Here is a 15394-nt window from a genome sequence, read left to right as displayed (position 1 = left end):
AATAAGCTGATAAGGAATATATATTGGGACTGATCCTAACACAACAATGAATGGATCTCTGATCCTATTCGTATTTGGGTAAGATGCCAAAATCTGTTCTTCAAAATGCAATCCTTTACATTGGCATGACAAGCCAGAATGGATCAACCTCACACCTGCAAGCCAGCGTTTCTACCAAAGCAACCCCCGGGAAATGTATGGGGATCCCAGCCTAGAATGTGTTTGCTTGTCGAAAGGAAGACCTGGACACTCAGTTTTCATTCCTCGACATGTTTAAGGGATCAAAGCTGAACTACAGGTGCAGTCTTTCACTGATTCTGTTTTGGTTATTGGGTATGCCCGCGAGAAAATGGATCTCGGGGTTGTATTTGGTGACATATTTGCACTTTGATGATAAATTTGCTTTGAGATTCGAACTTTGAAAACACGACATCGTAGATGGAGACTGTAAGCCTGCCATTGTTGTTAATTCCGACATTCTCCCGATGATGGGGTGCTGTTTTTTGTTACCCCGTACACATTATACCAATGGTATGTAATTATATTTTACCGTTAAGTACATATGTGTGATGAACAAGTGACTGCTTACCGGTAGCACATAAATTCAGAGTCGGAAATGATGGCGATGCCTAATAGCTCCTGACTGTCCACCCGGGTGGCCGAGGTAGTGATAGCTTACCTTTCTAATGGTTCAATATACATTATTGTTTCAAAATTATATAAAATTACCTTCAGACTACATGTAAAAACTATATGTAATATAAACGGATCGTATTCAGACCCCTGCTGGCAGTTAATAGTATTTATTTAATAGACACAGCGAACTACGATTAACACAGCCGAGCTCCCAATTCCAACTCCCTAAACTATGTTAAGGCACCCAAAGTTCCAAAATCTTCAAGCCGGCAAAGCGACCGTGACAGGACTCGAACCTGCAATCTTCTGATCCGAAGTCAGACGCCTTATCCATTAGGCCACACGGTCAACCTGATGCGCAAGACTGGCACTACGGGACTCGGGCTTCTCTGCCTTCTGCCGGATGGTAGCCGTGGAAAGATGGCATAGAGTAATCTGTATGGTCGAGATCTTTGATGATGGATGCTGCCGTCTCGAGACAGCGCCTCCTGCTGGTGAGAAGGAAGTGCCTGTGATATAAGAGTCTGCATCTTCTTACATCCCTGAGTATTTGAATTGCTGTACTAGACTATGTCAGGATACTTTCAAAGGTGCCTCTGTAGAACATCCGTGAGTTTCTGGGAAAAGCTAGGAAGGTGCAGGATAAATGTACTCCAAAAGCAAATAAATACTCAAATGGCAAAATAGTACAACCGTGGCTGACAAGGGAAGTCAAAGGTAATGTAAAAAGGGCATACAACAAAACAAAAATTAGTGGGAGGATAGAGGATTGGGAAGCTTTTAAAACCCTACAGAGAGCAACTAAAATAATTATTAGGAGATAAAGATGAAATATGAAAGCAAGTTAGCAAACAATGTCAAAGTGCTTTTTCAAATATGTAAAAATAAAAGAGAGATGCGAGTAGATATTGGACGGCTAGAAAATGAGACAAAGAAAGGGACAAGGAGATGGCAGATGAACTAAATGAGTATTTTGCATCATTCTTCAATGTGGAAGACACTTGCAGTGTGCCAGATGTTGAAGGGTGTGAGGGAAGAGAAGTGAGTGCAGTTACCGTTACAAGGGAGAAGGTGCTCAAAAAGCTGAAAGACCTAAGGGTGCACAAGTCACCCGGACCAGATGAACTACACCCTAGAGCTCTGAAAGAGGTAGTGGTAGAGATTGTGGTGGCATTAGTAATAATCTTTCAAAAATCATTGGACTCTGGCATGGTGCCAGAGGACTGGAAAATTACAGATGTCACTCCACTCTTTAAGAAGGCAGCAGAATGGAAATTATAGACCAGTTAGCCTGACCTCAGTGGTTGGTAAGATGCTGGAGTTAAGGATGAGGTTATGGAGTACTTGGTGACACAGGACAAGATAGGACCAAGTCAGCATGGTTTCCTTAAGGGAAAATCCTGCCGGACGAACCTGTTGGAATTCTTTGTGGAGATTACAAGTAGGATAGATAAAGGGGATGCAGTGGGTGTTGTATATTTGGACTTTCAGAAGGTCTTTGTCAAGGTGCCACACGTGAGGCTGCTTACCAAGTTAAGAGCCCACGGTATTACGGGAAAGTTACTGGCATGGGTAGAGCATTCGCTGATTGGTAGGAGGCAGCAATTGGGAATAAAGGATCCTTTTCTGGTTGGCTGCCAGTGACTAGTGGTGTTCCGCAGGGGTCGGTGTTGGGACCACTTCTTTTTATGCTGTATATCAATGATTTAGATAATGGAATAGGTGGCTTTGTTATCAAGTTTGCAGATGAGACTCAGTTTTGTGGAGGGGCAGGTAGTGTTGAGGAAGCAGGCAGGCTGCAGGAGGACTTAAACCGATCAGGAGAATGGGCAAGAGAGTGGCAAATGAAGTACAATGTTGGAAAATGCACGGTCACGCACTTCGGTAGTAGAAATAAATGTGCAGACTATTTTCTAAATGGGGAGAAAATCCAAAGATCTGAGATGCAAAGGGACTTGGGAGTCCTTCTGCAGGATTCCCTAAAGGCTAACTTGCAGGTCGAGTCAGTGGTGAGGAAGGCAAATGCAATGTTAGCAGTCGTTTCAAGAGATCAAGAATACTAGAGCAGGGATGTGATGCTGAGGCTTTATATGTCACTGGTGAGGCCTCACCTTGAGTATGGTGAAGTTTTGGGCTCCTTATCTGAGAAAAGATGTGCCGGCATTGGAGAGGGTCCAGAAGAGGGTCATAAGAATGATTTCAGGAAAGAAAGGGTTAACATACGAGGAATGTTTGATGGCTCTGGGTCTGTACTCGCTGTAAGGTAAAAGGATGAGGGGAATCTCATTGAAACCCTTTGAATGTTGAAAGGTCTAGACAATAGATGTGGAAAGGATGTTTTCCATGGTGGGGGAGTCTAGGACAAGAGTGCAAAACCTCAGGATAGAGGGGCATCTATTTAAAACAGAGAAGTGGAGAATTTTCTTTAACCAGAGGGTGGTGAATTTGTGGAATTTATTACCACAGGCAGCTGTGGAGGCCATCTTGTTGGGGCTATTTAAGGCAGAGCTTGATATGTTCTTGATTGGACACTGCATCAAAGGTTACAGGGAGAAGGCCGGGGAGTGAGCTGAGGAGGGGAAAATGGATTGAATGCTGGAGCAGACTCGACGGGCCAAATGGCCTACGTCTGCTCCTACGGCTTATAGTCTTAAATCTGTTAGAGTGTTTGGTGACAATCCAAACCTCCTAGGAATGTAAAGATGCTGGTCTGCTTTCCTGATGACTGCATTATCATTAGTGACAAATATATATTTATACTGTACCAGTTAAAAGACTTGCCCTTTCCAAACATGTCATGGCTGAAAATACAAACAATATCAACCTGCACCCTATGCATAGTTGTCGGAGAAGAATATTACCCAAAATTTGTCACTGACCCCATGAAATTCTCCCACGATTAAAAACCCATCTGCTGGAAGTGAGCCAATTGGGTGGATCCGCGATGGGATTTATAGCGCTCGGGGACCACGCAACTGAAGGCACAGTGACCGGTGGAGACGTACTTAAAAACTGGGGTGCGCAGTCGTCCAAAATTTGTGGAGATCAGAGCGCCAGCTGAGTTTCAGGGCTGGAGGAGGTTTCCATGATCTTCAACAGGTTTTCCCTCAAACTTTCCTATTCTTATTTCTAGAGAAGAGGACCCTGCTCCCGGAAATCGGCAATGATGTCACCACAGTTTCTTTCTCAGAACACGCTCTCACCGTGTAGGCTTTGCTTCATAGCATACCTGTCTTGTAGGCTGCAGAAGTTGAGAGATTCCATTCCCTCAGAGGATGCAGCCTGGCTCCGATCGATGTAATTCCACTTCCGCCTGAAGATGGCACCATTGGTCCAGTTAGCACAAATATTTCCATTCAGCTTACTACCTGGAAACAAAAAAAAAACAAATCCAGTGAAAGGGTTAATACATGGGGAGTGTTTGATGGCTTCTTGGAGTTTAGAAGAACGAAGGGGATCTCACTGAATCCCATCAATTGAAAGGCCTATTACCTAGTGGACGTCGAGAGGATGTTTCTAATAGTGGGAGAGTCTGGGACCAGCGGGCATACCTTCGGAAGAGAAGGGTGCCCTTTTAAAAGAGAGATAAAGAGGAAATTTCTTTAGCCAGAGGGTGGTGAATTTGTGGAATTCATTGCCACAAACAGCTGTGGAGGCCAGGTCATTGGGTATATTTAAAACAATGGGTGATAGGTTCTTGATTAGTCAGGGTGTCAAAGGTTACAGCTAGAAGGCGGGAGATCGGAGTTGAGAGGGATGACGGAATGGAGTAGCAGACTTGATGAGCTAAATGGCTTAACTCTGCTCCTATATCTTATGGTCTTACGATTACATTTGAGGGCTGTGTTTAAGACTGACAATTCATTTGTCACATCAAGCCAAGGGTTAAGCACACTGGTGTGGGATTGGAGTCTCACATAAATTCTGGGTGAGGATGACAACTTTCCTTCCTTGCAGTAAACCAATTGTATTTTCAGAGTCATTGAGGACAACGGCCCTAAGGCCCATCTCGCCAGTGCTGACCTGTCTTTCTGCCAAGTCCGCTGTACCCGCAGCCAAATTACAGCCCTCTATGCTCCTTTTATCCAGGTACCCATCCAACCGGCATTCACCACCTCCAGTGGCAGCCGTTCCACACTCCCACCACCCTCCGAGTGAAACGAAGTTCCCCCTCAGGTTCCCCTTTCACTCCAAACTGATGACCTCTAGTTCCAGTCTTGCCCAATCTCAGGGGAAAAATACCTGTATTTATCCTATGTATCCCCCTCATAATCTTGTATACCTCTACCAACTTCCCCTTTCTCTCTAGAGAGTATATCCTAACCTATTCAACCTTTCCCTATAATTCAGGTCCTTAATTTCTGGCAACATCCTTGTAAGTTTTCTGTGTACTCTTTCAATCTTATTGCCATTTTTCCTGTAGGTAGGTGACCAGAACTGTACACAATACTCAAAGTTTTGCCTCAATAAAGTCAAAAAGTTCAATGCTCAAAGTAAATTTATTATCAAAATACATGTATATCCATATAACAATTACAGCACAGAAACAGGCCATCTCGGCCCTTCTAGTCCGTGCCGAACGCTTACTCTCACCTAGTCCCACCGACCTGCACTCAGCCCATAACCCTCCATTCCTTTCCAATTTTACTTTAAATGTCATACAGTATATCACCACATACAACCCTGAGATTCATTTTCCTGTGGGCATTCACAGTAAGTACAAAGAAGCACAATAGAATCAATAAAAAAACTGCACACAAAGATGGACAAACAATTAATGTGCGAAAGACAACCAATTGTGGAATACAAAATTAAAATAAGTAATGAACAATGAGACCAGGAGTTGTAGAGTCCTTGAAAGTGAGTCCACGGGTTGTGATCGCTTCAGTGTTGGATTGAGTACGGTCATTGGCTCTAGTCCAGGAGCCTGATAGTTGATGGGTAGTAACATTTCCTGAACCTGGTGATGTGGAATCCAAGGCTTTTGGACCTCCTTCCTGATGGCAGTACGAGAAGAGAGCATGACCTCAATGGTGGTGTCCTTGTTGATGGATGCTGCTTTCCAGTGACGGTGCTCCTTGAAGATGTGCTCAGTGATATGGAAGGCTGGACTGGGCTGTATCCACTACTTTTTGTAGGCTTTTCCATTCAAGGGCATGGACGTGTCCACATCAGGCCATGACGTAACCGGTCAGTAAACTCTCCACCGTACATCTATAGAGTTTTGTAGAAGTTTTGAGTGACATGCTGAATCTTCGCAAACTTCTCTGAAAGTAGAGGTGCTGCTGTGCCTTCTTTGTAATGGCACAGGACAGGAGTGTTCCTCCGATCAGACCTGCATATGCTCGCTTGGAGAGTGGAATCTTGTCTCCATTGATGAAATTTTATCCTTAGAAGTTTTATCTGACTGTTGTGTAGAATTTTAATGTTTGTTTTTCCTCTTCCTCCTTCTGTCCCAGGTAGTGTTAATCTAAGTGCATTTGAGTGTACGTAGTGTTTTTTTAAAAAAAATTGCCATTTCAGTTCCTTTTTTCCTTTGTAAAATTTCTAGATTGGTTTTGGACCAAGATATCATACCAAAATAATATGTTAATATGAGTACAGCAGAAGTGTTTATTGCCTTTGTTATATTTCTACAGCTGAGCTCTGTTTGGCAGATTTTCTTAAGCCTTGAAGTAAATTCTGTCAAAAGTTTTTCCTTTATTGCACTGTGATCTATTTTCTTTGCTTGTTGACATCCCAGATATTTGTATGTTTCATATGCATCCATCAGTTGTTTGTATCCTGCTGCTCGGTTTTATATTCTTTATGTTTAATGTTCTGCACTTATCCAGTCCAAAGTTCATGTTCATCTTTTCATTTTTCAAAGTTCATCTTTTGAAAATAGTTGGACTATTTGAATTAATTGCTTTAGCTTTACAAATGAAGGAATGTATAATTTCAAACCATCCCTGTATAGAAAATGCGCCTAGGAATAATTCATTTGATTGTTTCTGATTTGATACCCTATTTTATTGTTGTTACAGTATTATTATTCTTTTCTTTTTTTTTGCATTTTTGTTGCCTGTCCTGTAGGGGACAGTCTTTCATTGATTGTTTTGTGCATCCTCATTGCCCGCAGGAAAATGAATCTCAGGGTTGTATATGGTGACATAAATGTACGTTGATAATCAATTTACTCTGAACTTTGAAAGTTGCTATATTAAGGCAATTTTTTTATCTGCATTGGCTTTTATTATTATTGATTTTTTGCTGAATGTTTCAAGCTGAAGCCTAATTGTCAAATCAGTATAACCACTGCATTGATACGAACAGAACCGTTTCCTCAGGCAGAAACTCGGATGTATTCTCAGTGTCTTCCCACAGCAAAGACTGTGGTTTTCAGCCAGTTGCTGCCAAATGATTCTTCCTTTCCCAGAATCTCTTTTCTTATGGCATTCATAGGATCAAGATAACGTAGGCAGCAAGGAGACCTCGCCTGTGGTGTAACAAGATGTTATGAAACATCCCGGAAAAGGAGGCAGTCTAATTAGTCACTGATCATGATCCAAGCCCAGTGCATCTCCCTTGTTCACTCCCTCTGGACGTTTTAGATTCCTGTTGGCTCCAACAAATGGTTTCAATAAAAAGTATGACGAATTTAAGTGCGTGCTTGATGTTTGGCATGTACTTTATGGGCCGAAGGGCCTGGTTCTGTTCTCAATGGTTCCATAAGACATTAATTAATTAATTAATTGAGATACAGCACAGAGAAGGCCCTTCCGGCCCTTCGAGCTGCGCTGCCCAACTATCCCCCAACTTAATCCTAGCCTAATCGCGAGCCACTTTACAATGACCGATTAACCTAGCAACTTTGGAGTGTGGGAGGAACCCGGAGCACGCGGAACAGATCCCCCCAGACATGGGGAGTACGTACAGTCACCTCACAGGCAGTGGTGGGAATTGAACCCGATGTACCTGTACTGTAAAGCGTTGTGCTAACCACTACACTACTGTGCTGCCCACCAGAGTAGAATCGGGCCATTCAGCCCATCGAGTGAGATCCGCCACTGTATCATGGCTGATAGTTATCCCTCTCGATGCTCTATGATCGACCAAGTTGGCCTATGCTGGAGGGGAAGATGTACTGCAGAACCTAGATTTTTCTGAGAGAAGTGCGTTTAAAATGCTGGTTGAAACGTGTCAATTCAGTGAAGGGGAGGACTGGATGTCACTGAGTTTGAAGGCAACGTGCTCATTTTACAGGAGTGCTAATCAAGAGGCCTCAATGAATTAGTATCCAGAACATCTTCAAGGAGCGATGCCTCAGAAAGGCAGCATTCATTCTGAAGGACCCCCCTCACCCAGGTCTTGTTCTCATTGTTACCATGAGCAAGAAGGTGCAGGAGTCAAAAGGCACACAATCAACAGTTCAGGAACAGCTTCTTCCCCTCTGCCATCCAATTTCTGAATGGACATTGAACCCATGAACACCACCTCACTACATTATTAAGTAAACTATTTAATACATACGGTGCATATAAAAGATATTCACCCTCCCCCCCCCCGGAAGTTTTCATGTTTTATTGCTTTACAACATTGAATCTCAGTGCATTTACTTTGGATTTTTTAAACACTGATCAACAGAAAAAGACTTTTGTGTCAAAGTGAAGACAGACCTCTACAAAGTGATCTAAATTTATTACAAATATAAAACACAAAATAATTGATCATATAAGTATTCACCTCCTTTAATATGATACGCCTAATCATCCAATTGGTTTTAGAAGTTACATAATTAGTTAAATGGACAATCTGTTTTCTGAAACTGTGTGCAGTAAATGTTTCAATTGATTTTAGTAAAAACACACCTGTATCTGGAAAGTCCAACTGCTGGTGAGTCAGTATCCTGGCAAAAACTACACCATGAAGACAAAAGAACTCTTCAAGCAACACTGTGAAAAGGTTATTGACAAACACAAGTCAGGAGATGGATACAAGAAAATTTCCAAGTCACTGAATATCCCTTGGAGTACAGTTAAGTCAGTCATCAAGAAATGGAAAGAATATGGCACAGCTGCAAATCTGCTTAGGGCAGGCCGTCCTCAAAAACTGAGTGACCCTGCAAGAAGGGGACTAATGAGGGAGGCTACCAAGGAACCTATGTCAACTCTGGAGGAGTTACAAGCTTCAGTGGCTGAGATAGGAAAGTCTGCGCATACAACAACTGTTACCCGGGTGCTTTACCAGTCGTAGCTTTATGGGAAAATGGTAAAGAGAAAGCCACTGTTGAAAAAAATCTAACATGAAATCTCAACTAGAGTTTGCCAGAAGGCATGTGGAGACTCTGAAGCCAGCTGGCATAAAATTTTGTTGTCTGTTGAAACCAAAATTGAGCTTTTTGGCTCATAGTGGACTAAACACTATGTTTGGCATAAGCACATCATCAAAAACACACCATCCCTACCATGAAGTATGGTATCATGCTGTGGGGATGCTTCACTGTAGCAGCCCCTTGAAGACTTGTGAAGGTAGAGAGTAAAATGAACGCAGCACAATACAGGGAAATCCTGGAGGAAAACCTGATGCAGTCTGCAAGAGAACTGTGACTTGGGAGAAGATGGTTTTCCAGCAAGACAATGACCCCAAGCATGAAGACAAAGCCACACAGGAAAAGCTTAAAAACAACAAAGTTAATGTCCTGGAGTGGCCAAGTCAAAGTCCAGACCTCAATCCAATAGGGGTTCACTCATGATCCTCATGCAATCTGACAGAGCTTGAGCAGTTGTGTAAAGAAGAATGGGGAGAAATTGCAGTGTCCAGATGAGCACAGCTGATAGAGACCTATCCGCACAGACTCAAGGCTGTAATCGCTGCCAAGGGTGCTGCTACTAAATACTGATTTGGAGGGGATGAGTAACTATGCGATCAATTATTTTGTGTTTTATATTTGTAATTTATTTAGATCACTTTGTAGAGATCTGTTTTCACTTTAACATAAAAGAGTCTTCTGTTGATCACTATCAAAAAAAACAAACTAAATCCGCGGTGATCCAAAGTCATAAAACAATAAAACACAAAAACTTCTGGGGTGTGGGTAGTGAATAGTCTTTTTAGGTACTGTATACACTTACTGTAATTCACTTTTTTTTCTCTGTTATTAATTATTACATTGTATGGCTGCTGCAACAAACAAATTTCACAGAATTACTTTGGAGATTGTAAATCTGATTCTGATTGATCTGAAGATGTGTAAATGCAACACTAGTGGTGGGTTGATTAAATTTAGTCAAATATATGAAAGTGGATAAAGAGTTTCTCTCATTGATTATAACCAAGGCCCTTCTCATCCTGCAAGGAAAAAATTCTGCCTTAATTGGGTCTGGCCTGTGTATGATGACTCAGAACTCAGTGTTTGATTTTCCACAGCCCTCTGTAATGATTAGCATTCCTTTCAGACTATTACTAAACAAGAGTGGAACCAGACAGAATTCCCAGCATCAATCTAGGCAAAGGCACACCCAGTCCGATCAAATCCAAAGGCCTTATCGCTAGCACGGGCAACATACCAAATGGACGAACTGTTTCGTAACTGAGTCAAACAACAAACTGACATAGTTTCAGAATCATCAAAATCTAAAAATGTCCCCAGCTGTGTTAGACAGTACAGTATCCTAATTTTCTGTCAGTGGGAGTGATGAGCCACCTCTGCGGTTAATTACAGATCACTGGAAACATTTTTTTTGTAAGTGTTGTTTCCTCTCAATTTTTTGTTGTTTAGGATTGATTACCAGAAGCTGAACACAAATATAACTTCAGACTACTTGTATCATGTAGGGATTTGGAGAATCAAGAAATTAAATTTTATTGACTATAATGTGTTTAATTGCACAATGGTGCTGACACTTTAAAAATGTTTTGTTGATGATTTTCATTTGTACTCAGTGTCTGAGGCTTCTTCCTAAGTGTTCAACAATAATCAGCTGGCATTGATGGATTCCAATTGTCCCGATACTGTTTCTCCATGACCGCAATGTCCTGGTGAAACCTTTCACCATGCTTGTCACTGACAGTGCCAAGATTTGCAGGGAAGAAGTCTAAATGGGAATGCAGAAAATGAATCTTTAGTGACATGTTCACTTCACGGATTTGTATGCTTGAAGCATGCTTTCCAACAGCTGCACATGGTTTGGTTCTCTGGAGTTACCAAGAAAATTTTCAACAACATTCTTGAATGCCTTCCATGTGATTTTCTCTGGTCTCATTAGTTCTTTGAATTGCCTGTCATTAATGATCTGTTTGATTTGTGGATTAACAAAAATGCCTTCTTTAATCATGGCATCAGTCATTCTGACCTGAATTATGAATTGAAATAACATTTACAGACAATTTTTAAAAAGTGATGTGTGATAGGGAAATTTCATGGTGATTTTCATGATCAGCAGCCCAAAATCCATAAGATTTTGAAGCATTATGAAGGACCCCACGCACCCCTCATACAAACTCTTCTCCCTCCTGCCGTCTGGGAAAAGGCTCCGAAGCATTCGGGCTCTCGCAACCAGACTATGTAACAGTTTCTTCCCCCAAGCTATCAGACTCCTCAATACCCAGAGCTTGGACTGACACCTTACTACCCTATTGTCCTGTTTATTATTTATTGTAATGCCTGCACTGTTTTGTGCACTTTATGCAGTTCTGGGTAGGTCTGTAGTCTAGTGTAGTTTTTTTCTGTGTTGTTTTTTACGTAGTTCAGTCTAGTTTTTGAACTGTGTCATGTAACACCATGGTCCTGAAAAACATTGTCTCATTTTCACTATGTACTGTACCAGCAGTTATGGTCGAAATGACAATAAAAGTGACTTGACTTGATAGACTCAAAAGTACTCAGGAAGCAAAATCTTTGTTGTCCATTGTAATGGTACTCTTAAAGCATTGTAAGTCTGATAATGTGACAATGATGAAGGAAGATTTATCCAAGTCCAGAACTGTCTGCAATGTGGAGATGGTGGTTTTCCCATTCATCTGCTTCCAGTCAGTTCAGATTCCAAGTTCAGGAGGTTGTACTGAAGATGGTAAATGACAACTAAGTTGCTTTGATATCAGAGCGAGTGAGTGCGAGGAGGTGGATGCATTACTGTGTAAGGAGTCGCTTTGTTCTCGGTGTTATTGGGCCTTTAGGTATTGTTATTGGAGTCCCAGTTATTTAGATAAGCAGAAACATAGAAATCTACAGCACATTACAGGCCCTTCAGCCCACAATGTTGTGCCGACCATGTATCCTACTCTGGATACTGCCTAGAATTTCCCTAGCGCAGAGCCCTCTATTTTTCTAAGCTCCATGTACCTATCTAAGAGTCCCTTAAAAGACCCTATTATATCCGCCTCCAGCACCTTCACTGGCAGTGCATCCAACGCACCCACCACTCTCTGCGTGAAAAACTTATTTCTGACATCCCCTTTGTACCTACTTCCAAGCATCTTAAAACTATGCCCCCTCGTGCTAGCCATTTCAGCCCTAGGAGAAAGCCTCTGGCTATACACACGATCAATGCCTCTCATAATTTTATACACCTCTATCAGGTCACCTCTGACCCTCTGTAGCTCCAAGGAGAAAAGACCAAGTTCACTCAACCTATTCTGATCAGGCACAGGCTCCAATCCAGGCAACGTCCTTGTAAATCTCCTCTGTACTCTCTCTACAGTATCTATGTTTCTAAAATTTATTTATTGAGGTTCAGGTGGAACAGACCGTTCAAACCACACTGCTCAGCAACCCCCGATTTAATACAATGACCAATTAACCTACCAACCGGTACGTCTTTGGACTGTGGGAGGAAACCACGGGGAGAACATACAACTCCTTACAGGCAGACTGACTGAGCCTGGTTGCCTGTACTGTAAAGTGTTGTGCTAACCACTGTGTTACCGTGCCTCCCCAGTGATAAGGGGTAACATGAGTTGAACATCAGGAATCAGTGATTGTCTGCTCTCTTGTTTGAAGGTGTTCATTTTTAGGCACGTCCGTGGCACAGTTGTTAACTATCAGCTGATCTAAACATTGAAGAAGATGGTGCCAGCGTACAATCTGACCAAGGGCAACAACCTCCAGGTGGTTCACAAATCGACTTTTTTCACTTTTTTTCCCTTCAAATGTGCTTCTGCTACTGTTGGAGCCCATAATCTACCTTTTTGGCAGTATGTTTTCAGGCCGATGGAGCGATCTGGTGATTCGCTATCTCTGAGGGTGCCCAGCAAAGTTTTGAGCAAAGTGTGCGCCTCAAGACCAAGAAGCCTGGAGATGGAGTGCGAGCCCATGCTGGGCTCCATTTCTTGTTGGTCGCGCTGATAACAGCACTGAGGAAGACTGAAATTGTTGAAGTGAGTGCAGAAGGCAGGTGAGTGTTCAGCCCCGTCTCACTCGCTACTGCTGGAGGAGGGTGCCTGCTCGTGATGGTCTCACTCCCTCCCTTTCACTCACTGTCCCTTGCGTTGAGTGATCTCTCTCTCTCTCTTGACGCTGTTGGAGGATGGTGCCGGAGCAAGGTTTATTTGATGTGGTTTGTGGACTGTGGACTCCACTTCATGTTTATGATGTGTTCTGGTTTCTGGTTGCTCTCTTTTGTTGCTAATTTGGGTGATTTAGAATCAGGGCAGCCTGCTGATAATGAACACTGAGCCGAACTGAAATATGCCTTTTGATTTTGTGTTTTATAATCCGTGTTTTCACTTGTTGTTTTTGCATGTGGGGGGGAGGGGGTTTGATGTTCTTTTTTTCTTTGAACAAGTTCCATGGTTGTTTGTTTTGTGGCCATCTGTGTAGAAGATGAGTCTCAGGGTTGTATACTACATACATACTCTGCTGATAAATGTACTTTGAACTTTGGAGTCTCGGTTATTTAGATAAGCCGAAAGAACTGCATCTTCTGTCCTGATGTGCTTTGCATAATGGTAGACTTTGGGGAGTCATAGCCCATCGTATCTAACCTCTGACTTGTCCTTGTAGCGAAGGAATTTTAGGTGACAACTTCAATTAAGTTGTTAGTCCACCTTAACTCGCACAAAATGTTGATGACGAGGTCTGACGTGAGTTGAATGTCAGGAGTCAGTGGTTGTCCTCTCTGTTGTTGAAAATGTTTGTTTTCAAGCACTTTGGTGGCACGCTTGTCAATTCAAAGTTCAAAGTACATTTATTATCAAAGTATGCACACTTTATACATTATCAGCCGATCTGAACTTTGAACATGACCAAAAGCAGCAACCTCCAGATGCTTCACAAAATTACTTCTTTCACTTCTTTTAAATCTTCTTTTTCTTTGAAAAGTGGTTCTGCTATCGTTGGCGCTGGTGATCTACGTTTTGGCAGTGTGCTTTCGGCCAGATTGAGCGATCTGGTGGTTTGCTGTCTCTGTGAGGGTTCGGTGAGGCTTCGAGTGAAGCATGCCGCCTCGAGGCCACGATGGACTCCATTTCTCGCCGAGGAAGATTGAAATCAATGAGGCGTGAGCGGAAGGCGAGCGGGTGTTCAGTGCCGTCTACCAGCCACTTGCTCGCGGGAAGGCCTCCGCATCCAAACAGTCTTTCTCTCCCTCTTGCTCAAAGCTGCTGGAGGATTGTGATGGAGTCCTGGGTTTGGGCACGATTTAATCAACGTGCTCTGTGGATGGTCTCTACAGTTCATATTAGAACTTACTTCTGGTTTTTGGTTGTTGCTTTTTTTTTTACTGTTGTTTTGGGCAATTTTGATCGGAGTGTCCTACAGATAACAAACGATATAGCGCTAGATTGATATGTACTGAATATGCTTGGACTCTTTTGATTTTGTGTTTTATATTCTGTGTTTTTCTCTCTTTTTTTCCATTGATGCTATTTGTTTTTTTTTGTGGGGGGCAGAGGGTCTGAAGATTTGCTTTCTTTAGTTGAATTCCATGGTTTTCTTTGTTTCATGGTAGTCTGTGGGAAGACAAATCTCAGGGTTGTATACTGAATACACACTTTAATAATAAATGGACTGTGAATCTTTGAATCTTAAATGTTGTCCAGGTCTTCTGCATGGGGCACAGACTGTATAACTAACATAAATATTGTGAATGCCATTGACCCCTCTGAATAATTATCAGCAAATAAAATGATTTCTGACAACGTCAAGCATTGTGGGCATGCTATATTGGAGCCAGAATGTGTGGCGATACTTGTGGGCTGCCCCCAACACACACTCAACTTGTTAATACCAACTGTATGTTTCACAAGACAATAAGACCATACAATATAGGAGCACAATTCGGCCATTTGGCCCATCATGTCTGCTCCACCATTTCATCATGGCTGATCCATTTTTCCTCTCAGCCCCAGTCTCCTGCCTTCTCCCTGTATCCCCTTCATGCTTTGACAACCTCTACCTTAAATATTGGTAAAGACTTGGCCTCCACAGTTGTTGGTGGCAATGAATTCCACAGATTCACCACCCTCAAGCTAAAGAAATTCCTCCTCATCTCCATTCTAAAAGGACCTCCCTCTATTCTGAGGCTGTGTCCTTTAGTTCTAGACTCTCCCACCTTAGGAAACATCCTCTCCACATCCCCTCAATCGAGAGCTTTCACCATTTGATAGGTTTCAACCTCTCATTCTTATGTTTTCCAGTGAATACAGGCCCAGAGCCATCAACTGCTCTTCATATGACAAGCCGTTCAACCCTGGAATCATTTTTGTGAACCTCTTTTGAATCCCCTCCAGTTTCAGCACTTCCTTTCCAAGATAAGGGACCCAAAACTGCTCACAATAT

At 42.4% G+C, this 15394-nt stretch overlaps 1 long non-coding RNA gene and 1 other non-coding gene across 2 annotated transcripts in view; both read right to left on the bottom strand.

The window, feature by feature from the left end:
- Positions 1-911: 911 nt before the first annotated feature.
- On the bottom strand, positions 912-984 carry trnar-ucg (transfer RNA arginine (anticodon UCG)). The gene has a single exon. It is a non-coding gene; the product is annotated as a tRNA-Arg (tRNA).
- A 74-nt stretch (positions 985-1058) lies between these two features.
- The window catches only part of LOC140719614 (uncharacterized), a 63959-nt gene continuing 49623 nt past the window's right edge, over positions 1059-15394 (bottom strand). The window contains exons 3-4 of the long non-coding RNA XR_012096959.1: positions 3866-4004; positions 1059-1124 (exon numbers count right to left, since the gene is read on the bottom strand). This is a non-coding gene — a long non-coding RNA (uncharacterized lncRNA). The remainder of the gene's footprint in view (positions 1125-3865; positions 4005-15394) is intronic.

This window comes from Hemitrygon akajei, chromosome 32 (assembly GCF_048418815.1).
Source record: "Hemitrygon akajei chromosome 32, sHemAka1.3, whole genome shotgun sequence".
NCBI classification, from domain to species: Eukaryota; Metazoa; Chordata; class Chondrichthyes; order Myliobatiformes; family Dasyatidae; genus Hemitrygon; species Hemitrygon akajei.
This window is presented reverse-complemented; position numbering and strand designations above follow the sequence as displayed.